We start from the raw sequence: 25,376 nt of genomic DNA on the forward strand, positions 1-25,376 counted from the left end.
GATAGTTCCAATTGGTAGGTTGGAGACAACAGAAAGAGATGGGAGAGAATATTACCTAAATTCTGTCTAAAATGATCTAACTAGACCTCAATGTTCTCCTTCTGAGAAAGTACGAAATACATGTAATGAGAGAACATTATTTACAGTAAGTAGTAGCTAATGTACAATCTAAACAACAGCTTATTCTGAGGACAAATGAACAATTTCTACCAAAGAGAAGGAAAATAGTTTGGGGAACATCTCTGCAGAAAAGGCTTTAATTCATTTATTACAGGTTAAAGACTAAAAACACATATACTGAAAAAGTACCTCTGAAGGAGAGAGAACCATTTTTCCTTTTGTTCTGGAGAACTGCAATCAAAGAAAATGAGAGAGAAAAAATTAAACCATGTAAAAAACTATGCTAGCATGTTTAAGATTGTCAATCCAGGTGAAAATATCAACAGCCTGTAACAGATGTAGTTACACATGTAACAGATGTAGTTACACATGTAAGCTGCAACCTCGGCACAACTGTGTTTTGGAGAATCCTGCTGTGAAAATGCCCTTTAGGAAAAACTACATAGTCAAGTGTGGTTTCATTAAATCCTCTTGGATAGATACAAGACAGACCCAGTGTCCTCCTTTACTGCTCTTTTACAAATGGTATTATACCAGTGGGAGGTATTTCTTAACAGTGGAAAGAACAACTTGATTTGGAATTCAAACACCTGGTTTCCAAATTATATGCAGGCTAGGTGATCGTAAGTCACTTAACCTCTCTAAGCCTCAGTTTCCACACCAGAAAAACTGGGTTAATTATCTTCCAGAGTATTTTTGCAGCTTAAAGGGCCATACAAATAAATTATCTTAGAAAGATTTTGCAGGTGAAAAGGGCCATGCTTAAGAAAGTATGCTTAATATTGAGATTAAAGAGATTGAAGAGAAATTTGGCATATGGATGGAAATATCTTGGCCCAGAAACCCATGGCCCAGAGCCCATGGCGCTTCCTGCGGTGCTCAGTGGTGGTTGCTGGGCTATCTGAACACTTTAAAGATGTTGTTCCACTGTCTTCTGCCCTTCATAGTTTCTAATGAAAATCTCACAAAATTTCAAATTGCAGTTCTGCTATATGTAACATGTTGTTTTCTCTCTGGCTGCTTTCAAGAATTTTCTCTTTTGATTTACAGAAATTTGTCTATAACATGGCCAGGTGTCGTTTTCTTCATACTCTTCCTTTTGGAATACTGTGCTTCCTGAATATGTACATTTTTGTCTTCCACCAAATTTGGGAGGTTTGTAACCATTATTTCTTTACTGCTCCAAACCCTCTCTCTCCTCTTTTTCAGACTTCATTAATACGTATATTATATCTTTTAATATTTTTTCACAAGTCTCTGATACATTTTTCATTAAAAAAATCTTTGTTTTCTCCGTTCTTCAGATTGGACAATTTGAACTGATATATCTTCAAATTCACTGACTCCTCTTTCATTTCCATTCTGCAAGGAAGGCCATATGGGAGATTTTTTATTTGAGATACTGCAGTTTTCAGTTTTAGAATTTTTATCTGGTCCTTTTTATATTTTCTTTTTCTCTGCTGAGATTTCCTATCTTTTTATTAATTTCAATTGAATTTTCCTTTTATCTATCATGCATACCTAAAAAAGCTGCTTTAAAGTTCTTTTCTGGGAATTCAACACATAGGTCATCTCAGGATTGGCTTTTATTATCTTTTCTCTTTCCTTGTTATTCATATGTCAAGAAATTTTAGATTGTATTCTGGACATTATGAATGTTTTGTTTTGGAGACCATATTCTGTTATAACTGCAAAACAGTGTTGATGTTTTTGTTTTAACAGACAACTAACCTGATTAGATGAAGCTACAAATTCTATCTTACCTGTGGTGGGCAGCAGCTCAGTTCAATTCTTTTAGTCTTAGGTTTAAAGTGCTTTGAGTCTATCCCATGCATGTGAGGTTCAGCAATCAGCCACAGACTTGGGCAGTATCTATACACAGAATTTGGAGATTCCCTTTTCTAATGTACTCCTTTCTGAGATTTCTACTTTTGCTTTCCAATAACTGTGGTTGATCTGGACTTTGTATTCTAGTTCTTCAGCCCAGAAAGATTGTGGGCTTTTGTCAGTTTTGGTAGCACCATACCATGATGTGACTACAGCCTGACCTCAAGCTAAAGCCTTAAAAATAGGAAACGCACCCAGTGTGGTGCCTTCTTCCAAGTTTCAACGCCTCTCCCAAATCTTTCAACTTTTGTTCACTCTCCAAAACCCTCAGTAGTTGCTGTTTGTATATTATGCAGAGTTTACAGTTGTTATCTGTAGGGTGGTCAGTCTGTTAAGACCTCACTCTGCATTCCAGAGGCAGAACTCAACACTTTACTTTTTTAAAAAAATAAACTTAATTTTGAAATAATTTTTGATTTCCAGAAAAGTTACAAAGATAACACAGAGATTCCCTGTATACTACTCATCCAGTGCCAGTTTCCTCTAATGTTATCCTCTTACATTATCATGGCCTATTTGTTAAAACTAAGAAACCAATATTGGTACATTACTATTAACAAACTCTTGATCTTATTCAGATTTCACCACTTTTGTTTTTTATTTAATTAATGATCTTTTTCTGTTCTAGGAGCCAACTGAGGATAACACATTACATTTGTCTCCTTAGTGATTGGTCTGTGACAGTTTCTCCATCTTTCCCTGTTTTGTTTGTTTGTCTGCCTTTTTTTTTTTTTTTAACCTTCACAGTTTTAAAGAGTACTGGTCAGATAACCTATTGAATGTTCTTAATTTGTGTTTCCTGTATGTTTTTCTCATGATTAGACTGAGATTATTGTTTTGGGGGTAGGAATATCACAGAGATGAATTGCTTTTCTCGTCACATTATATCAAGGGGTATATGATATCTACATGACATCACTGGTAATGTTAACTTTGATCACTTGGGTAAAGAACCATAGTTTGAGCAATACAATGTATGTAAAACTTGTTTCCACATTTTCCCCTCTTCTTAGAAAGAAGTTTCATGGAAAATCCTTGATTAAAAATATTATGTAGTCACATCCCTCAGTTGAAATTGCTTCCTTTCACTTGCAACTCCAAGAAGATTAAGCAATAGGTAATGATAATATGGAGAATACTTCAAAAGGTTCATGGAAAGATTCATATTATCTTTCAACTCTACTTTTCCACAAACTTTTTGAAGTGTCCTTTACAGAAATACATCATGCAGAGAATGATACAAATACATGTTTCTTCCAAATAAGCTGTTAAAATCTTGGCGTAGGCCAATACTGCAAAACAGAATATAATGACATGCCTGTCCTTTAATGGAAAATTAACAGCTTGGAAAATTTTAGTTATGTGGCTTTAGAATGGTGCCTAAGGAGTTTGGTGGTAGTGTGAAGAGAAGCAGAATGAAGAGCATCATTTGCATGTGATAAATACTAACTCTTAAGTGTAAAATAAATACTGGAGTTGGGGCACACTGTTTAAAATTCACAGGTGTGAATTTTGGTTGTTCACCCTAACTGAAAAGTACAATTAAGTATGTTCAGGATAAGACGACAAATATTTTGTATTCATATATTCTCCAACCCCATCTCAGCCAAAAAGTGAGTCTTGGGATAACTTTTACTCCTTAAACTCATAAATTTGCTTCTGATTATTATATTTCTATAGATACTAAATCAGACTTAATATACAATTCAGGCAACCCAGTATTTCATGACATTAATTTTATTTATATAATGAAAAACTTTCTTTAGAAAGTTTTTGTCAGTATAAACTAGTTAGTCAAACTTAATTGGACATTTAATAATCATTTAATAATGATGGAAAATGATCCCAGGAGTTCCCAATATTTACCATTAATTTTCACATATTTTAATTAAAAGCTCTTTGGGAGAAACATAAAGCACACAAGTATTTTCATTGGGGGGGTGTGTCAAAACATGAGTGATCGAGTGAGTACTCAAGCAGAATAAAACATTTTCTTTTAAAAAATTAAAGGAACAAGATTTTATTAAATTTTTCTCTCCAGACAAGAAATTATCACAGTAGCTAACCCAGGTAAATACAGGACAAGCTGAGGTTCTTACCTGAAAGTGGCCACAAAGTTCACTGTGGGCCAGCCCAAGACAAAGGATTTCATGGCATTGGTGTTGCCTTCTCCCACTTCATCCACACAGGTTGCTGTCCACATATCAGTTAATTTAATTTTATGTTTTATCTTAAAGTTGTTGTTATATCTAGAAAGATAAAAACCAAACAGGATCTCTTGTTTTGTGTCTTAAATTTTACAGGAGCTTCAGTATTTGTGATAAGAGGGCAGTTTTCACTAATCATGATTAAAGAATATCTTATTCATTGTATTAATCTTCAGTATCCAGCCAGTAAATCGTAACATGAATGGCTAGCTTGGCCCAAGAAACCCTCTGAAACTTTGGTGAAACATTTATTTAGTCGTCACACTTGCATTTACGGCAGCAAATAGCCATAAACTGGCTTGTTTTAATTTTCTATATGTTAAGCACTGCATTTGGATCAAAAATCTAATTTTAAATTTACTGCTCTTACAAAAATTAATTTATTATTTATACTTTGCTTACTTCCAAAAAGATTGCAGTGGCTGAACACAAAAACTACACATGATTTAATTAAGATGTTTATAAAATTTTTATCTTAAGAGAGATGCACTAAAATAACCTGAAATTAGAGGAATTTATAGTACATTTCTAAGTAAATGGTTACAATATTTTCTAGCCTTTAGAAGCACAGATTATTTTAAACTTCCTTTCTTAAGATTTTGTTCAACTATTTTCCCTTATATTCCAGCTAAAACTGAAAAACTGTAGCCTAAAAACAGAACCTAAACTTAAACAAACAAAAAAGCAGAGTTGACAAAATTAGCATTCATCTCTGGGGACTCTGAAGGTCATCTACTTTAAGATAGCGGTGAAATTGCTTTCTGACAATTTCTACCTAATACCGTTTAGTCCCCTGTTATGGAAACCACCATCCATCTTCACCTAATTGACAGATTTAATGCTCACGATAGACCTGAGACTTAAATACACATCAATCACAACAACTCCTTGAACTTTTTAAGACAAGTGAATAGATATGAAGTGGGGGGAGAGGGGAGATAGGAACAGGAGAAGAGGAACGGGTAAAGGGTCATGAAAATCAACTACAATGTATATTGAGACGTTAAAATTTTTTAAAAAGATACATTTCGAAGTATCCCTAAAACTCCTCTGATTTATAGAATATTTAAAGCTAAAACTATTCAGTGGGATTATAAAATGAAAAAGGGGTTTTCAGGAAGTATAAATGAAGGATAATCTACATTCAAAGTCTCATTTATACTTTCCATAGGGTACACTGATTTTAAGTGTAATTGAAAAGTGTCTGTGTGGTATGATAGCTTCTTTCTATATCTCACCCTACTGCTATAAACCTTTAGATTTTGTTTATGAAATAGACTCGATTACAGACAAAATCTTACTTCTTGGTGGCAACTATTTAGGTAATATCAAACAAAATCTATAAAGTCAAAACAGCTTAAGTAGTAAGCTAGAATATGAAATTAGGCAGTGTTGATTCATGATCTTATTCATGCCCTTAACTACTATGTATCTATAAAAAGCTCTGGATATTGCCATTCCTATAAAGCACCTGGATGAAGTATCTTTCCACAAAGTTCCCTTTTGCATTTGTATCTTTAGCCTACTTTTTTGTTTCTCCAGAGCTATAAGGTTTTTCTGATGAGGCTGTTAGTTTACTTCAGAGTTTGGGGGAGAAATCTCATGAACACTGATAGAGTTTGGATGTGTTATCCCTACCAAAACAAATGTGGAAATCTGATCCTCAATGTGGCAGTGTTGGAAGCTGTGTCATGGGGGTAGATCCCTCATGAATGGATTGATTTCTCTCCCTGGGGGATGGGGGTCCTGAGTGAGACCTTGCTCTGTTAGTTCCTTCGAGAGCTGGTTGTTTAAAAGACTTAACTACTTCTCTCTCTCTGTCTCTCTCCATGTGATCTCTTCCTCTTGCCATGTGATCTGCTAGTACCCACCAGTTGCCTTCCGCTTTCCGCCATGAGCAGAAGCAGCCTGAGGCCCATGCCAGATGCAGCTGTCCCAGAATTGTAAGCCAAATAAACCTCTGTTCTTTATAAATTACCCAGTCTCAGGTGTTCTGTTATAGCAACACAAAATGGACTAATACAAACGTTTTTGTACATAAAGCTAGATGGGCGAGCTTAAAAATATTTAAAAGAAGTATTCCAATAAAGCTTTTTATTAAAATGAACAGTCCTGAGGTCACAGTGTACTTTTTCAGATTTGTCACTCTCAATGTCCAATAGCATTATGCTACAAAAATTTTAAAAAATATAAATCTAACATGAACTGGCTGAAAACAAAACAAAACAACCCCTAAAAACAAATCTTTATTTCTACAATGTAGTTCCTTACTGTAAATTTATTAAGATAACAGATATACTTTGCTTTCCTGTCCTCCAATCTTTAAACTGTAAGGAATTAAAGTGTAATGTTGAAATACACAAGATTCTAGGGAGCTTTCTCCATATTCTAAGATGAAGATATCTTATCAAATATATTTTAGGGCATAGATCAAGATGTATTCCACAAGTATATCATGGCAATTCTATTGATAATGAATTAATACTCAGACTTTGTTTAACTTCATCTTTTTCACTTAAACAGAACTCATTACTGTTTACTATTTGCTTAGGAAATAAAATATGAGAATAGTGATGGCTTAAGAGGGTGTGAGGTAAGTACAGTCATTTTCTCTCTGTAAATTCCATACGAGTACTGCTGTAGTTTAGATATGTTTGTCCCCTGAAAGCCCATGTTGGAAACTTAATTCCCACTGTGACAGTATTAAGAGGGTGAGAAATCCTATGATGGTAATTGAAAGGTAGGGCCTTTAAGAGGTGATTAGATAGTGAGGACTATGCCCTAGTGAATGGATTAATCCATTGATGGTTTAATGGTTATGGGTGTGGTTCTGATGGCTTCAAATGGAGAGCTCATGAGAAGCTTGCTCTCTCTCTCTCTCTCTCTCTCTCTCTCTCTCTCTCTCTCTCTCTCGCTTCTGCCATTCTCGCCATATGATACCCTGTGGCACTTTGAGTCATCACTAAGAATGAGGCTCTCACCAGATGTGTTCCCTGGACTTTGGACTTACCATTTACCAAAACCAGTTATAAGCAATAAATATTATTTCTTTACAAATTACCCAGTTTCAGATATTTCTGTTATAAGCAACAGAAACAGACTAATACAGGTGCTCTATGACTATTAAAAAATATTAACTTTTCTAAATATTTTAATGTCTATACAACAGATGCTGTTTTAAAAAATGAAAAACCATAATTTTATTGGAAAAACAATTCTTATTTATTTTTCTAATGAATATCAAAAGTGGTCTCTAATAACTCATCTAGCTTTAACACTTTTCTAACTTAGTAAGGAAAACAATGACAATAAACTGAAAACAATTTTCAGCAAACGCTTTCAACATTCAGCACAAAATGGAGCAAATGTAACACTTTAGCCAATAAAAGGAAGCATTTAACATCCTCTATATTATTGCACTTACTACAATTTATTTAGTTTGACTAAATAAATATGTAAGTAGCTAGTCAATGATTTATCCCGCTTGAGTTTATTTCTGTAGGTTCAACTAAAGATTGAAAGCAGTTTCCAAATGAAGCACGAAGATGAGGTGATATAATATGGAAATTAAGTTATCCCCTACTTCCTCATGGCTAAGTATAAAGACTAACTGCTAGTCTTGGATAATTTCAGCAAATATATTGATTCACAGTACTACCCAATCCTTCATCTAAAAGTGAGAAGTGATAGGAAATAAACAGGTTTGGTATTGCAGGGGGCTATTTTTTCTTGGTTGCTGTTCATTTCATAAAAATAATAAGTTCTTTCATATTAAGAAGGATCTGTGAATATATTTAAATGTTTGCTACAAGAATGATCATGTAAGCGATTTCCTGAAAAGTGGTGGTCAAAATTTTTGCAATGTGGCAGGATTCAATAATAATATAATTATCTCCTCAAATATACATGTTTTATCCCAAGGGTCTTGGGTTTATGGCAAAAAAATAAGTAAAAACAACTTAGATCACTCACACTTTTAAATATCCCCAGCAGATATAGAAAGTACTAAAATGAATTGAATCTCTCAAAAAACAACCCTTCAAACAATTCATATAAGTTTTGTCACTTCATAAAAGCATTGAAGTGGACACAAAGAGTTCTCTCAAAAGCAGTCTGGAAACAAATTGTGTGACTTTAGGTACAATCAAAATAAAAAGTGAGCTATAGAAGTAGAAGATTGGCACACATTTTTCCAATATATCTAAAACAGCAATTTTCTAGTGGAAAAGAAATTGTCCTTATATAAAAAGTTTTTACCAAAACCTAGGTTACATAAAAACCACTTAGATGCTACCAGTAAACAGAACATAAATAACTTCAGGTAAGAAAACAAAGGCCCTCTATGATAAATATTACTACAACTGCTAAAGGAAAAAAATCTAAAGATAAAGGAAAATACATTCCTCCCTATGAACTAGATGCATGTTACAAGTAAATAGTCTTTAAGGTTCTAAAGTTTAGGAAATGGGTTATTATAATAAATTTTTGTTGTCTGTGTATCTACCTCCAGGCTGAGCAAAAAGCTTTGTACCTAATGAGCACAATGCAGTAAAGTGGAAAGAGCCAGCCATTGGAATTAAGGCCTTCATTCAAACCCCAGGTCTGCCATTTTCTAGTACCCAACAAACCTCACTGAGCCTCTGTGTTCAATATGTAAAACAACTCTTGTTTTGGGGACTTGTTAGGAAAATTGTTATGATTTTTTCCTACTATTTTTTTGACAGTTTTTTTATTGATCACCAATATGTGGTGATCAAGTCAGGATCATTAGTATACTCATGTTTGCAAAATGTAATCAATGTTTGTGCCCCTTAACTAATTTCTTGCTAACCCCTCCTCCCCTCTCCCTTTCCCACCTCTAATTTGTTAGGAAAATTAAATGAGACATTTGTGATTCTCCTATTATAATACCTAGAATATAGAACCCATCTAATAACTTTTAAACAAAAAAATCATAACTAAACTACATTTTTAAAAAATAATGATTTGTTCCTGTGTTAATAGCCTCCCTACTTAGAGCTTTAAGTGGACCTAGTGCAAAAGCATAGGAGACTTTTCTTTCTCTGTATTCCTCATAACATCAACATCCAAATATAATTACATTGTATTATTTCTATTCAAAACACATTCTGAAACTGTTTTCTTTATCTTTGCATTTAAAAAAATATATGAACAGTTCACTAAACATTTCATTCCATTTCTTACTAGATGAGTAGTTGGACACTTTTACTCATCACAAAGGGAAAGACTGATTTAATGTTAATAAAAACTATATGGTTGAGAAATCTATGAAATCCAGAAGAAAACAAAGAGTAATAGAGGCAGCAGACCACATATGGGTTAAAAGAATGAAATTTGAAATAAGATGGACCTAGGTTCACATGTGGGCTCAACTAATTACTTTGTGATCTTAGGGAAGTCACTTAACTTCTCTCAGTATCAATTTCTCTTGTAAAATGAGGCAAAAAATACCCACCATGTAGAACTGTTATAAGGGTTAAAGTACTTAGAATAATACCTAACATACAATAAGATCCCAATAAATGTTTGGTTTTTATTGCTATTAATACCACTCAGATTAAATATAGCATGTTGCAAAATTAGTACTTAGCCCTGCCCATGTCTCATTTATGACACTGAACAACTTAGGTGTGAGAGTGTAGGTATTAGGAAAAAGTGTTTACTATTCTCTAGTGAGTAATAATCCCTTTGATGAGATTGAATTTGTTAAAATACCCTTATTGTTCATGATGTTTCATAAATAATGAGAATGAGGGATGGAGCAAGTAGTAGCTACCATGTTCTAGTCTGGGTATTAATGCATTAACACTGAACATGAACATTTAGTGTTGAACAGAAAGTGAATTCTCTTAGGTACTTCTAAAGTATATTCCAAATATGTCTGTATCCTTCTTTTAACTGTCATTTCCTCAGATGAAGCCTCCGTATCTCTCATCAGGATTGCTACAATAACCTCCTGTCTGGTCTCCTTGCTTGCACTCTTGCCTACCATTATTCAATCCATTATCTAACATGAGCCAGAATGATATTTTAAAAACATGAATCACATTATGCCACTCCCCCAATTAAAACCCTTTGGAATAATATCCAAACTCCTTATCACAACCTTTGTGGAACCAAGCCTCCAAGATGGCACCCAATGAACCCTACTTCCTGATATTCACACCCTTGCGAAGTTCTCTTCCATACTGTACCAAGACTGATCTGTGTGGCCAATAGAGTATGTCAGAAATGATGGCACACCACTTCCAAAATAAAAGAATATGGCTTCTATTTTGGTGCTCTCTCCATTGCTGACACACACACACACGCACACACGCATGCACGCGCGAACTAAGGCCTCTGGTCAACAGCCAGTGAGGAACCGAGGCTGCCAGAATCCACATGAGTGAACCCGGAAGTGGATTCTCCAACTTCAGTCAAGCCTGAGATGACTGCAACCCTGGCCAACAAATGACTGCAACTTCATGAGGCCCACTGAGCCAGAACCACCCAGATAAACACTTCCAGCTTCCTGTCTTCAGAGAAACTATAAAATGTTTATAGTTTAAACTCTTATGTTTTGGGTTAATTTAGCAATAGATAACTAATATAACCTACAAAGACCCTGATAACCTAACCCTTGTCTACTTTAATCTTAACTCCTATCATTCTTCTTTTGTTCATTATGTTCCAGTAACACAGGCCTTTTAACTTCTCCAAGCACCAACCTTTCTCACCAGCTTTAGACCTGCTATTCCTTCTACCTAGAATGCTTATTCTCACAATACCTGAATAGCTGGTTGCTTTTCATTGAACTTCAATTATTTTTTGGTCCTAATTCACCTACATAATATATATCTCCCCCCATTTTACTTCACCCAGCACCCTATTTTCTTCATAGCACTAATCACAATCTATAATTCCCTCCCCGACACATAAGAATTTGAGCTCCCAAAGTGCAGGGACCATACCCATCACATTCTTCATTGCATCTTAGAATAAATTTATTCAGAGCATAGCACAGAACAGAGATTAAATAGACATTTGTTGCATGAATAACAATTGACTTTTTTTGGCAAAAACAAAACAAAAAGCTCACTACAGATATTAGCTTTAGTAACAGAGGCCAGACATTCTTACGGTAAACATTGTGTAGAAAAGGTATCTTTGTTAGTGGAAATGCAATCTTATAATGATTACTGGGAGAGAGTATGCAGTATACTTACTTGATTTTAGTCACAACAAACAGATCGTTGAATAGGAAAAGGTGTCGCTCCTGCCTCTGCAGGCCTCTTTTCAGCTCTACTGGGGCATCAATCAGCAGAGTCCTACTGGAGCACATAAATGATGACAGAAATGTAGATGTGTCAACACTAGCAGAAGGACTTTTCCTGTAACAGATCAAATGCCACAGATCAGCTATTCAAATGATCAAGTATAGAACCAAGTTTTTATAAGAGTACAGCTGATCGTTGGACAAGAAATATAAAATTCTATAATGTTTTTAATGCAATGGCATAGTGTCCTTATTGGTCTCCAGTCTATTCTCCACACAACAGTCTTTAAAGTTTCATTATAAAAATTTTGAAACATAAAGCAAAGCTGAAATAGTTTTATAGTAAACACATGTATACTCCAATGTAGATTCTACCATTAATATTCTATGTACTTGCTTTATCATATACCTACTCAACTATCTATCCTTCTATCTCTTTATTCATTTTATTTCTGACATTCAGTGCAAACTGCATACAGCAGTGCATATCTTCCAAAATATTTTGGTATGCATATCATTAGAGTTCAATATTTATTTAGAATTTTTCTTTTGATATAAAATTAACTTAAAAAATGAAATACACAAATGCACAAATCTTAGGTGTATATTCACTGAGTTTTGACAAATGTATTCATCTGTGTAATTTAAATCCCTATCAAGATACAGAAAATTATTATCATTCCAGAATATTTCCTCTTGTCCCTTCTCAGTAATTCTATATAAATTATCTCTATGCATTGGCCCCTAGTTTGTTTATTTTTTCATTGTATGCTGAGACCTATTAGCTCAAAAGCTCGCTGGTACCAAATTCAAGTTTACACACCCAATTATTTGAAAAACAGCCCAAATGAGCAGATTTTTAGTCCCCCACGCCACCGCCATGCTACTGTGCAACATTACCTGGACATGTAACCGCCAGAGATATCCTCTCTGATCTTCCTCTCCTGTAGGAGGTTCCCTTGTCCTCCTCCCCTTCTGGATGGTGGCCCCTTGCCATAAGCCTCTGGACAGTTTCATGCTATGAGCGACTTATCTCCTCAGGCAATCCTGTCCAATGGTCATATCTTTTTCCATGATCAACCCCCAAACTCCTTATACCAGTCAGTCTCTATTCCATCTCCTCATAAGCAACCACTATTTCCCAATGAAGATTAGTTTTGCCTATTCTAGAATTTTATGTAAATGACACCGCAGTATATTCTCTTTTGTGTAAGATATCTTTTACTCAGCATGTTTTTGGAATTCATTCATATTGTCACATTTGTGAGTAATCCCTTCCTTTATATTACTGAATAGTATTCAATGTATGAACATACCAAAGTTTATCTCTTCTCCTACGGATGGACATCTGGGCCGTTTCCAGTTTTATGAATAAAACTGCTATTAAATGTTCTATTGTTCTTTTTGTGACCTATGTTTTCATTTCTCTTGGGTAACTACCTCAGAGTGGAACTTTTGGGTCACAGAGCAAGTGTATGTTTAATTTTACAAAAAACACTAGTTTTCCAAAGTGGTTGTACCATTCTACATTCCCAGCAACACTGTAGAAGAGTTCCAGTTTCTCCACAACCTTACCAAGGTTTGGTGGTGTCCGTCTTTTGAATTTTAGCTACTCTAGTGGATGTATAGTAGCATCTCATTAAGATTTTAATTTTCATTTCTCTGATAACTAATTAATTTATTTCATGTTCTTACTGGCCATTTGTGTATCTTCACTGGGAACTGTCCTTAAATCTTTAGCCTATTTATCCAAAAATCATGTATGTATCTCTTTATTACTGAGTTGTAGCAATTTCTTTATGTTTCCTAGATAGCAGTCATTTGTCAGGTACGTGTTTTGGGAAATATTTTCTCCCTACCTACTGCTTGCCTGTATACTTTCCTAATGATGTTTTAAAGAAGAAAGAAACAATCAGCACTAAAGGTACAAGTTATCCCTCATTTTACAGATTTGAAGCTATTTACAGTAGTCAAAATATACCATAATTAAGTGAAGGCGATTTACAAGTAAGCATGGTTTCAAAATATGTGCATTTAAAAATTCTATGTAGCCTCTGAGACAAACATTTCACATTGATTCAACTCCCTCCTCCACCATGGTGACTGAGCTCAGTAGTTTAGTTGAGTAGGTTAGGACTTAATGGCTTGGGAGGTAGGGGCTGATTCTAACTTTTTTGCAAAGTAGCGTGCAAGTTATTTGGTTGCCTGTTTCTGCAGCTGTAAAGTAGGGAAGTTAGACTTGGATTATAAGATCTTTAAATTTCCCTTATAATTTGTATATGGTACTAACTATACTAATAAGTACCCAAAAAGTAGAATTAAGATTACTGATGAAAGACAAAAAGATAACAGATATGATTAGCTATTGGGTTGCGTGAAAGCAACCCAATCCTAAAGTATGGTTTATAAATGCATAGTTAAGTATATTGAGAGTCATCTCAGGGAAACAATTTAGAGTTGAAATAATAATAATAATAAAAAAAACCCCAAGCAACAGTGACACATCCATGCAAGCAACAAAGCCAGACGAGATGCCTGGGGGTCTGCATGCAGGGGACAAGGGCCTAGGCCATCCCTTGCCCACATCCAGGCAAGCAACACAGCCAGCCAAGATGTTCAGAGGTCCTGAGATGGGAGCCAAGGGCCAGCCACACCCCCAACCACAACCAGATCCTAAAATGTATTTATTAGATATGTGTGTTTCTTTGGGGTGTGTGACCTATCTGCTCATTTACTTGACCAGATTTCTGCTTAGGTTTTTCTAACACATTTTTAAGGGTTCTTTTTGCAATTAAAAAATAAAATAAAATAAAATAAAATAAAATAAAATAAACCCCAAGCAACAGTAATAACAATAATAATAACAAGAACTAAGAGATAGTTCTCTATTAGTCTAATTAAAAAGGAGCTTAAAGAACAAGAACTTGGCAGAGTCTCCATTAAAGTACAGGTCGTAAGAGGCCATGACTTATCACCCCAACTATCCGATTCACCTGGCAGCTATAATAAATGGGGATTCTAGCTTATCTATGTTCCTTGGGTTTGAATAGTATGGGTCATAATGTCTGATCTCTCCCAGGAATACTAAAAGTCTAAGGACCATACACTATCCTGACAACTTTGAGATAATACCTGAGTGATCAGCCATCCCTTCCTCTATTATAGTCATTCTCTGTGTGTTGTCCCCTGACCAGCAGTATCAGCAATAACTGGGAACTTCTTAAACATGCAAATTTTAAGGCCCACCTCAGACTTACTGAATCAGAAATGCTGAAGGGTTGGTTCAACATTCTGTATTTTAACAAGCCATTCAAGTAACTACTACACATTGATGTTTGAGAACCACAGTGGTTGACTGCTGGTAACTGAAACTGAGGGTAATGGGGGACTATGTATAACAAAAAGATGTATAGGTGAAGAACAAGACAAGTAAATCAATTAGAATCCTTTGGAAGAAAAGGGAAAAGGGGGTTTTATGCTTGCTATTATAGATTGGAATTAAGCAGGGACAAAAGAAAATGCCCACATTCTCCATCATAGAGAAGAATCTTTTCTCTCTCAAATTCTCTTAGGGTGAGGGATCAAAAAAAGGTATAATGACATCTTTTACTATGTAGTGATCTTCAAATTTATAGAAGATAGGAAGAAAGCTTCATTTACTCTTGCCAAAACTGAGCAAGGACAAGGCTAGCAAGCAATAAATGGAAGAAAGAATGGCTAAAATAGCATTTTACATAGCCTTAATCTCTTTATGGAATGACAAGAAAATACTGAGAGAGAAAATCATCTTTTGCATTTCGGTTTAGATATCCAATAAACAACTGCTTTTTGGTTATAGTAATAAACCAGCAGAGAGCAGTATGGTTTAAACTAGGGATCCTGAAACTATTACTTAAAGGGTCAGATAATAAATAGTTTAAGCTTTGAGGGCCATACAGTCTGTGTTGAAACTATTCAACTCTGCTTTTGTATTGCTACATCACTCATAGACAATACATAAGTGAACAGGTATGGCTGTGTTCCAATAAAACTTCATGCACGAAAACAGGAGGTCTGTCTGGGCCACAGTTTGCTGACCTCTGGTTTAAACAATACTTCTAAATGTTTAAATGTTTATAAATTAAGGTTAATCAGAAGCAATTAGGAAATTATTATTTTTTGCTTGGGGTTAGCCTAGGCCAAGGATTAATTAGGCTATTTTTAAAAACGGTATTTATTTTAAAGCAATTCCAAAGGATGTTCATACATAGCAACTCATTTCTACTTCACGGTAATACTGTCAAATAAGTACATTTGGTGGTGGCTTTGAGGAGAATCCACAATGAAATTACTTTTATTTTTCTGTGTGGGTTTATCAACATATACGTCTATACTCTGTCATGTTAAAGATCAACATATAAGTATGGCAAGAGATGTTTTAATACTTTAGCAAGCTCAGCATTGGTTAAAAAACATTCACGCAGTACTTCAGAGAAAAATAAACATCTCAGCACCCACATAATTTAAAAAGAAAAAATATTTCATAGAAGGAAACAAAAACACAACCTTTATGTTTTTTAAAACTACAAATCTTAATCAGTGTCTCCTACTTAAAAATGTATTCCTCAATTACGTGTTTCTGAAGTCTTTATTTTTAATCTGAGTGCAAAGTAGATGTGTTTATTTTAGTCTCTTAGACTATGGAAATGGGGAGGGGTAAGATTATAACCTTCTATTTAGCCTCTTAATATAACCTGATTAGGATTTACAAGTTATAATTAACAGAGCTCTAAAATGATCTAACAAATACAAGCAGAGTCTAAGAATTAACCTGTTGCTTGCTTCTTATATATTAACATTTCATTTTTAAATGGGATTGTGAAGCTATTTCTGAAGGCAAAAAGGAGTTTTAGGAACGTAATCGTTCTTTTGCTAAAACTAGATAATAACTTTCATGAAAGATGGCCACAGTAATATCTCTTAATTTATTGCTAAGGCTCATTCTAAAAGTCAATCCACTTTTTGGTACAGTTTTAGAGGTGGTGCTTTGTTGTAAATCACAAAATAAACTAAAATTCAGAATACTTCTTGGAAATGTCTATGTTTATAAGTGGTAATCAATAAGAGATTATGATGACCAGTGCTATATAGGACCTGGACAACCTCAAAGCCTGTTACAGTAACGAGCACATAGTCACTGCTCAATAATTATTGAATAACTGAATAGAATTTACCTTCCAGAAATTTACTCATATCTCAAAGCCCATTCCAAATGCCGTCTATTCCATGAAAACTTTCTCTCAACTGAATCCTTGCTTGGCATCTCTATATGACATCTAACATTCATATTCTCATTTGACATTAACTGAACACACAATTACCATATAATAAGTTATTTGTAATAGTGATAAGGGTTGCCTTTGCTGGCTACCTGCCATGTGCCAGGCACTGAAGATAGGTTAGATCCCTGGCCTTAAGGGGTTAGCAGTCTGACAGGGGATTCAGACTTACTAGTAAACACAATGATAAACCAGTGAGGTAAGGTAAGTGCAATAAAAGAAATGCAAAGTGCCAAGGCACAAAGAAGAGCAAAAACAGGAATCCCTACCTGAGATTGGACTGGTTAGAAAAGTTTCTTGGAAGAACCAAAGTTTTAAGACAGACAGACCAATGAAGTCTGAAGAGAACTCTAAGAAGAACATGTCAAACATGTACCTGCACCATGTGCTTCAGGAACTGTGGAAAGTTCAGGAAGTCTGGAGTTACAAGCACCTGAGGAAGAGTTGCAGCAAATGAGGAAGGGGCCAGATCATCAATGTTTTCCCTACCATGCTATGGGGCTTAGATTTTATCTGAAAGCATTAAAGGATTTTAAGCAGTATACTGTGTTTTGTAACATATTGAAGAACACAGAGAAGGGCATCTTAGAGGAAAGGAGACATTAGGGAGTTACTGCAGTAATCTTAGGCAAGAAATGTTGCACACCTGAGTTGGCAGTGAGAAAAGGATAGGAAAGATAGAAGAAAACATATTTAAGAGATATTTTTTTAAAAGATTGTTAATTCATTCCATGCAATTGTATGTTTAAAACTGCTTAAAATGACAATCCTTATGATATGTATTTTACCACAATAAAATAAACACAGATTGTTAAAATATGTAAATTGATAAGTTGTGAGGGGTGAGATGAAGATAAAACTAAGAAAAAATACAGCCTTACTGCACATTCTTTATTTTTTATTTATTTTTCATGCATTAAATACCTGCTGAGCGTCTATATGTGTTGGCTAGGCATTGTGCTAAAATGGTGGAGATACAAAGCAAACAGTTTAGATTACTCTGTATTCTTTTGGAACTTGAGTCTAGTTATTCAGCTCCATTTCTAGTAGAGGTTGGAAACCGCACTCCACAGTCTTATTTTATTTGGCCCACAGAGGATTTTCAAAAACATTTGGGTTTCAATGTCTAGTTCACCACGTTCCCTCTCTGCTACTTCTTTACTGTCTACTGCACTTCCTAGGGCCCTGAAATCCTTTCAGTTTGTGATTCTTGTCCTAGTGTTGCTTCTTTTTAACTAGCTTAATTTTGAGTTCTTTTTAAAAATTATGGTAAAATGCACATCAAATAAAATTTTCCATTTTGACCATTTAAAAATGTATAATTCAGTGGTATTTAGTACAGTAACAATGTTGTGCAACCATTAACACCATCTAGTTCCCAAATATTTTCAGCACCCCTAAAGGAAATTCTATACCTATTAAGCAGTCACTTCCCTTAGCTCCTGGCTGGCAACTACTAAAAACTTTCTGTCTCTATGGATTTGCCTATTCTGGATATGTCATATCATATAATACATATGTCCTTTTATGTCCAGTTTATTTCACTTAGCATAATGTTTTCAAGTTTGATAGATGTGGTTGCATGTATCAATACTTCATTCCTTTTGATTGCTGAATAACATATTCCATTGTATGAATATACCAAATGTATTTATCCAGTCATTAGCTGATGAACATTTGAGTCATTTTCCACCTTTTGGCCATTCTGCATAGTGCTGTTATAAAAGTTTGTGTGCACATTTTTATTTGAATAACTGTTTTCAATAATTTTGAATACATATCCAGGAGTAAAATTAATGGATCATATGGTAATTCTATGTTTAACTTATTGAAGAACTGCCAAACTGTTTTCCACATTGGCTGCATCAGCTGACATTCCCACCAGCAACGTATGAAGGTCCTAGTGTTACTTTTGATTCTTCCCTCTTTTGCTCCCCACATATAATTTCTTTTGTTTTAAGGACATTCTAACTAAAGAATAAAATTTCTTGACTCCAAGCCCTCACATAACCTACAGTCATTTCATTCATAATGAACTCCTAACTGAACTCTCTACTTTCATGCTCTTTTCTCTAATCTATATTACTCACTTCTCACTTCTGTCAAATTAACCTTCCTGATGCAAGTACCAATCATTATAACATGTACTCTAAAGAGTAAAACCAACTTAATAAACTATCGAGTTCTAGCATGTTTTACCTTACCTGGTGGTAATATATCAGGTTAGAACTCCCTATATTGCCTGTATAAGGGGTAATCCTGTTGAGTCTTAGACAATAAATTAGTCCAGAAGTAATTTGGAACAAAAAGACATAACTATTGAAATAAAGCTATAAAAACCATTATCAACATCAAAACTGTATCTTACTCAGCAATAAAAATTTATCCATTAAATATTAATGACTATTTTGAACATCTCAGCATTGAAAGCATATTATCTGGAAATATAGTCTAAAACAACCATTTGTCTTATTGATGAGACAAAGCATAAGAAAGTACTATGACATTTCAATTGTCATTATCTTGATAAAATCACATTCAAATCACCAAAGGAAACTACATATAGTGATAATAATATGATGTGATTGCAATATGTACTATACTTCCACTTCCAAGTACTCTCAGTGATAAAATGATGAATCATGTAGCTCACATACAGTCTGAATTCTGACTTGGATTATGAGAACAAAGCCTAGTGATAATCCCAAGATCAAAATGAACTAAGATAGGATAAGGGCTTAGCAGGATAGATGGATGAGTGGTTGGATAAACAGAGTGAGCAAGGGCTGAAAAGCAAGAAGTATTCAAAGCAGCATTTAAAAATTATCATCAAAATGCTGATTGGAACAGACAGCTTCTATGATATAATGAGACCAACAATCTTACATCAACAATAATGCTAATATTTAAAGATCAAGGAAAACATTAAATTAGTAAAGACAGAATAACAAGAATGGAAAGAGGGAGTGAAGGACAGAAAAGGACACTAATAAATAGTTACACTAATAGAGCAAGATCCACACAAAAAGAAACATCATTTCCAAAGAAGGGAGTTAATTATATCACTTCCTCACAGCCTTGACACAGAAACTGCTCAACAACATCTATTAGGAATTCACTTAGTGCAAAGCATTTGACATTACAAAAACAAAGGAGAGAACAAGACCCTATAAGCATTGTCTCTGAGGACTTCATAAGGTGATAATTTATATACAAATTACATACCATGATGCAAGCCCATTAATCAGAGAAAAATTTGAGCTTGAGAGCTTCGAATAGCCTAGTAAAAATGGCAACTTTTCGAGAAGAGTAGCTCTACTGGATTATGAAAGAATGAGTACAAACAGAGAGATACCAATTAAGGACTGGAGAAAACACCAAACCAGTCACTTTCATATGGCCTGCTGAGTTAAAAATACTACTTATCTTCATTATCAACTAAGTAAAGTTGGTTTCGGTCAACTTGAATCAAAGAAGAGTGGAGAAAACACTCAGGCTACTCAAGGAAATTTATATATGTAGTAATTACAATGTGATGTGGCTATATGTTTATTTACTGATTCAACAATGAACCAAGTCACTAGTATGCAGATTAGGCATTCTAGTAGTTTGACTAGTTTAGTTCAGGTTATAATTAAATAATGGTACACTAAAAAGAGAAAAAAGAATAATACCTGATTAAAGGTAGTTTTATCTACAATTTTTAGGTCTGTTAAAGTTAAAAAATATCAGCTAATAACTTGTAACTAGGACATTAAGAACTACCATATTATACCTATGAATTACAAAGTCTTAAAGGCAGTATACTCCAGGCACTGACTTAAGTTACCTATCACCTCCAGCTCATTAATGCCAAAATGTCAATATTCAGGTTAATACATAAATGAGTTGATTCAATTAGTTGATTCATAATTAATAGAAGAGATAGCTTGGACAGGAAACTTTAACGATTATCCTGAAAAAATACCTACATAATATGTTTTAAGATAAGTAAGAACCACATAATGAATACTTGCTTTAAGACATTTTTAAAAGAAAATAAGAGGTTCAATGCGTTAAAGTTTCTTTTAAAAAAAATCATTAGTCTTTGAAATAAATTTTTGAGCACATTCTTGTTTTTGATAAATTTATTTCAAATTAAATCATTTGAAGAATTAAAGCAAATAATTTTTTTAGTGGATGCTAAATAAAAACATGAATATAATGGAATATTTTAATTTAGAGTGTTGTTTTTCTATATTGAGGTGGCTAAACTATTTGATGAAGGTTTAACTTTTATTTTTTAAATCCCAAATCATATTCCACATCTAAAAATAATTTATTCCATCACTCACACACGAGTGATTGCCCACAGTACATTAAATACTATTCAAAGTACTGGGAATATAGCAGCCAATGAAGTAGCTAGGGGCCACACAAAGAATTTCACATTTTAGTCGAAGTGAGATAGAAGAGGGGATGGTTTGAACAGAGAAGCAGCAGAATCCATATGGCGAGCAGATGGCAAAAAGACTGGAGGGAGGCAAGAGTGGAAGCATGCATTAAATACTTGCTTCAACAAAATTTTAAAAGGTGGTGTTATAACAACAAGGTCAAGGGTTTAGATCCCTTTATCAGCCAGCTGCAAAACCCCTGCCTCCCCAAAAAAGAAAGAAAATTTAAAAGAAAACTACAGTAAAGAGTTGGCTAAAATTATTTAAATAAAAACTTTTTGGAGGCTTTTTGCAATATAGTAACTTAGGAGAGAGATAATGATGGTTTGGAAAAGATGGTAGCTGTGAAGGTTCTAAGAAATTCTGGATATATTTCTTTTCTTTTCTTTTTTTTTTTTAACTTTAACAATACATTTTATTTAGTCCAATATTTCAAAAATAGCATTTCAACATCTAATTAATGTAAAGATTAATGAGATATCTTGCTTTTTAAAAAAAATTTTATTTCGTCGATATACATTGTGGCTGATTAAGTCAGGTACAGAAAGAGAAATACCACATGTTCTCACTTATTGGTGGGAGCTAAAAATTAATATATAAATTCACACACACACACACACACACACACACACACACACACACACACACACACACACACACACACACACACACACACCGGGGGGGGGGAATTCTGGATATATTTCAAAGGTAGAACTTAAAAGGATTTGATGATAGAGTGATTTCTGGCATGAGCAACTGGGGTAGAGATGAAGATAAGAAATTTGGTTTTGTACAAGTTAGGCTTGAAACAGCTATTAGACATCAAAATGGGGATTTTAAAGCTGCGGGAGAGATCAGATCATCTAGAAAGTTAGTACAGAAGGAGAGCAGGTTCAAGTACTGAGCCCTGTGGCATATCGACATTTACAGTTTGGGAAAAGGAGAAACTAGTAAAGCAGAACAAGCTGGTTGTCAGTAAACAGAACCAAGAAGCCAAAAGAAGAAGGGAGAGACTGGGGTGTCCAATGCTGAAGAAAGGTCAAGGAAGATAATATGACCAAAGATTATGAAGTTCTCTAGTGACCCTGAGAAGAACAACTTGATGGGCATTCATGAAGAAATGACTCCAGCTTGGTTTTATGTTAATGTCAAAGTTTTGGGAATTGATGATTCTGCAAAGTCACTATCTAACTTGTTCAAAACCATGTTCGATTTCTGGAAAAAATGTGTTTAAGAAGATAACAAATAAAACTGGATACATACAAAAGATGTCTCTAATCCAGGGAAGCCCTAATAAAATGATATTGTCCATTATTTGGTAGAGCTATTTACAAAGCTCTAACAGTATTCTCTCCCTACAACAGCTAAAACAACTAAAGTTAATAGAACCTAAAAGCTACATCATAATTAGAGTAGATATTTTCACATATTCCAGAAAATTCTTCCCCACAGTTCCAAGAAAGTATCTCCCTTGTGAGAATGCTAAGCATGCTTTCTTGTGCTCAGTAGCAATAACATTTAAGAAACACTACCAACTTTTTGCAAATTGTTATTGGAAGTTAAGTATCAGTTGAGATAAAGAAAAGAAGTCAGAATACTCTCTTTGACAGCCAGTCCATTTCAGTTTTCCAAAAGAATGTTTTAAAACTATCTTACATATTAAAGCCTTGAATAATTACCAAAAAACCTGGGATTTTTTGTTTTAACATTTAGGACTGAACAGCCTTCCTGTCTACCAAATCTAACATATGTATGTCACAATATATATGTATATATGTATATGTACATATGAATATGTGTGTGTACAGATGTTTTTAACTTACAATGGTGTTACATTCTGATAAAAACCCATTCTAAGTTGAAAATATTGTGGGTTTAATATACCTAAACTTATGGAATATCATAGCTTAAATATGCTCAGAATACTTACATAGCCTACAATTGGGCAAAATCATCTAACACCACACTTACTTTTAGAACAAGTTGTTGAATATCTCATGTAATTTATTGAATACTGTACTGTATTGAAAGTGAAAAACAGAATGGTTGTATGGGTACTCGATTATGGTTTCTACTTGAATGTGTATCACTTTCACACCATCACAGAGCTGAAAAATCATAAGTCAAACCATCTTAAGTCAGGAACTGTGTGTATCTGAATCCTTGATAACTGAGGATTATGTAGATGTTAGAGACACAATGAATTATGATTCCAGACAAAGGAACAGACTCATAAGTCCCACATCATAACACGAAATGCTTTTTAAATCAGTAAATCTTTGATGTTAACTTGCAATAAAATATTCACATGTCTCTTTTGGATAAAAGTACACCAAAATTCAGATAACTGAGGTTTCCAGATAACTTGGTTGCTTATTTTACTGTACTAAAACTTACTTACTCTAGGTAGAATAAAAGCAATAACATACTAAAAACATGCTGAAGTCTTAGATAGGGCTGCCTTACTATATCTCAAGTACTTCACGCAAGCCTACATTGGAAAATCTAATCTTGACATTTACACTTTGAAGCATTAAAATCTAACATACTTTCCATTTTCAAACAAAAGTAAACTCAAGTCTTAAAATTATATAGAACAAATGCAACATACATTGTCAAAAAACTTTGTGCTAAAAGGCTCAAATTGTACAGAAAAACAATTTTACATTTACTACTGTATAAGAAATTGTCTATTTTACAATTATTAATCCTTTCCACCTGGTGCTGTCACCAATGGTGAAAACACCTAAATGAAATGTGATATAACAGTACTTCAAAGGTATGGCATTTAAAACAACTTTTTACCCTGTACAATCTTAACATCTTTCATTTCATTTCACCGTCACCAAAACAAATAAAAATTCTCTAAATTGAACAGGCACATGTTCATTGCCATTAATATGTATTAAAAACAGTGTAATTAGATGTAAAAATGATACAAAAGAAGGTTAAAGGTGGTAAGTATCATAGAAAAGAGGTAAATATTAAGGGAGTTTAGGAGTCAGAAAGTGTCCTCCCTGACAACTAGGTGGTGAAGTTGCAGAGGAGTGGACAGGGAGGAAGACGAGATCAGAAAAAGCTTCACAGAGGAGTCAGCATTTCTTCTATGTCTTTCGGAGAGTTATGTCTTGGACAAAAGAGAAAAACTGAAGCATAAATTGATCAGGTGATTTGCTAAAGGTCACAAAGCTACTTATTGCAAAGTCAGACCTGGGACAATGGTTTCCTGATGCCTAAAGCAAGTAGACTTTGGATTAGGCATGAAATTCTGGACATAAGTGGCAGTTTGGGCAGTATTTTTCATCTAGTTTTACTTGTAGGAAACAATCTTTGTTTATTTTTCCATTTCTCTGGTTGAAATAGGTCACAGTGAAAAAAAATTGCTAAAAGGACACTGAGAACAAGAAAAATTCCATAGCTCATGTTTAAATTAGCTCTGTTTCTTGATCTTTCTCTTCTCTAAACACAGAAACTATATGAAACCTTAAAAAAAAATCCCCTTATCCCTGGTATATTAGCACTATCTGACTCGTAGTAGGTGTTATAATTAGTTGCTGACTTAGTGTATTTATAGCCTACAAATATTCTACTTAGCACTTAATTACACATTAGCTCACATTCTTTACTAATATTTTAAATTTTATTTTCTTCATTGTACATGTTTATGGCGTACAGTTTGTTACTTCAATGCAAGCATATGTTGTATAATAATCTAATCCGAATGTTTAGTATATCATCTAAACATTTATCATTTCTTTGTTACAACATTCAAGATCCTCTTTTCTGGCTATCTTGAAATACACAATACAACATTATTAGCTATTGTCACCCCACAGCACCAGAACTTACTCTACCTGTATAACTGTAACTTTGCAACTTTGTATTAGTCTACCAACCTCTCCCCACACACCCCACCCCTCGTTCTCTACTTATTTTGTATTTGTACATCATATTTCCCCAATTAGAGGGTAAGCTCCTAGTTGGCACTTTACATTTTAACTACACTATGTAGCAAGGCAGGAACTGTTTGGCTCCACAACTACGGCTAACGCAGGGCTAATGTCTGGAATCCTCACACAGTACCAATTGTCTAGCTCTTAATCCTGTTCGCGACGCCAATTGTAGAGCTACG

General features: G+C 34.3%; 1 pseudogene; it reads right to left on the minus strand.

Annotated features, from left to right (window-relative positions):
• Positions 1–25,376, minus strand: part of LOC134375258 (rho GTPase-activating protein 20-like) — a 100,437-nt pseudogene that overhangs the window by 39,828 nt on the left and 35,233 nt on the right.

This window comes from Cynocephalus volans, chromosome 4 (genome assembly GCF_027409185.1).
Source record: "Cynocephalus volans isolate mCynVol1 chromosome 4, mCynVol1.pri, whole genome shotgun sequence".
In the NCBI taxonomy this organism is placed as follows: domain Eukaryota; kingdom Metazoa; phylum Chordata; class Mammalia; order Dermoptera; family Cynocephalidae; genus Cynocephalus; species Cynocephalus volans.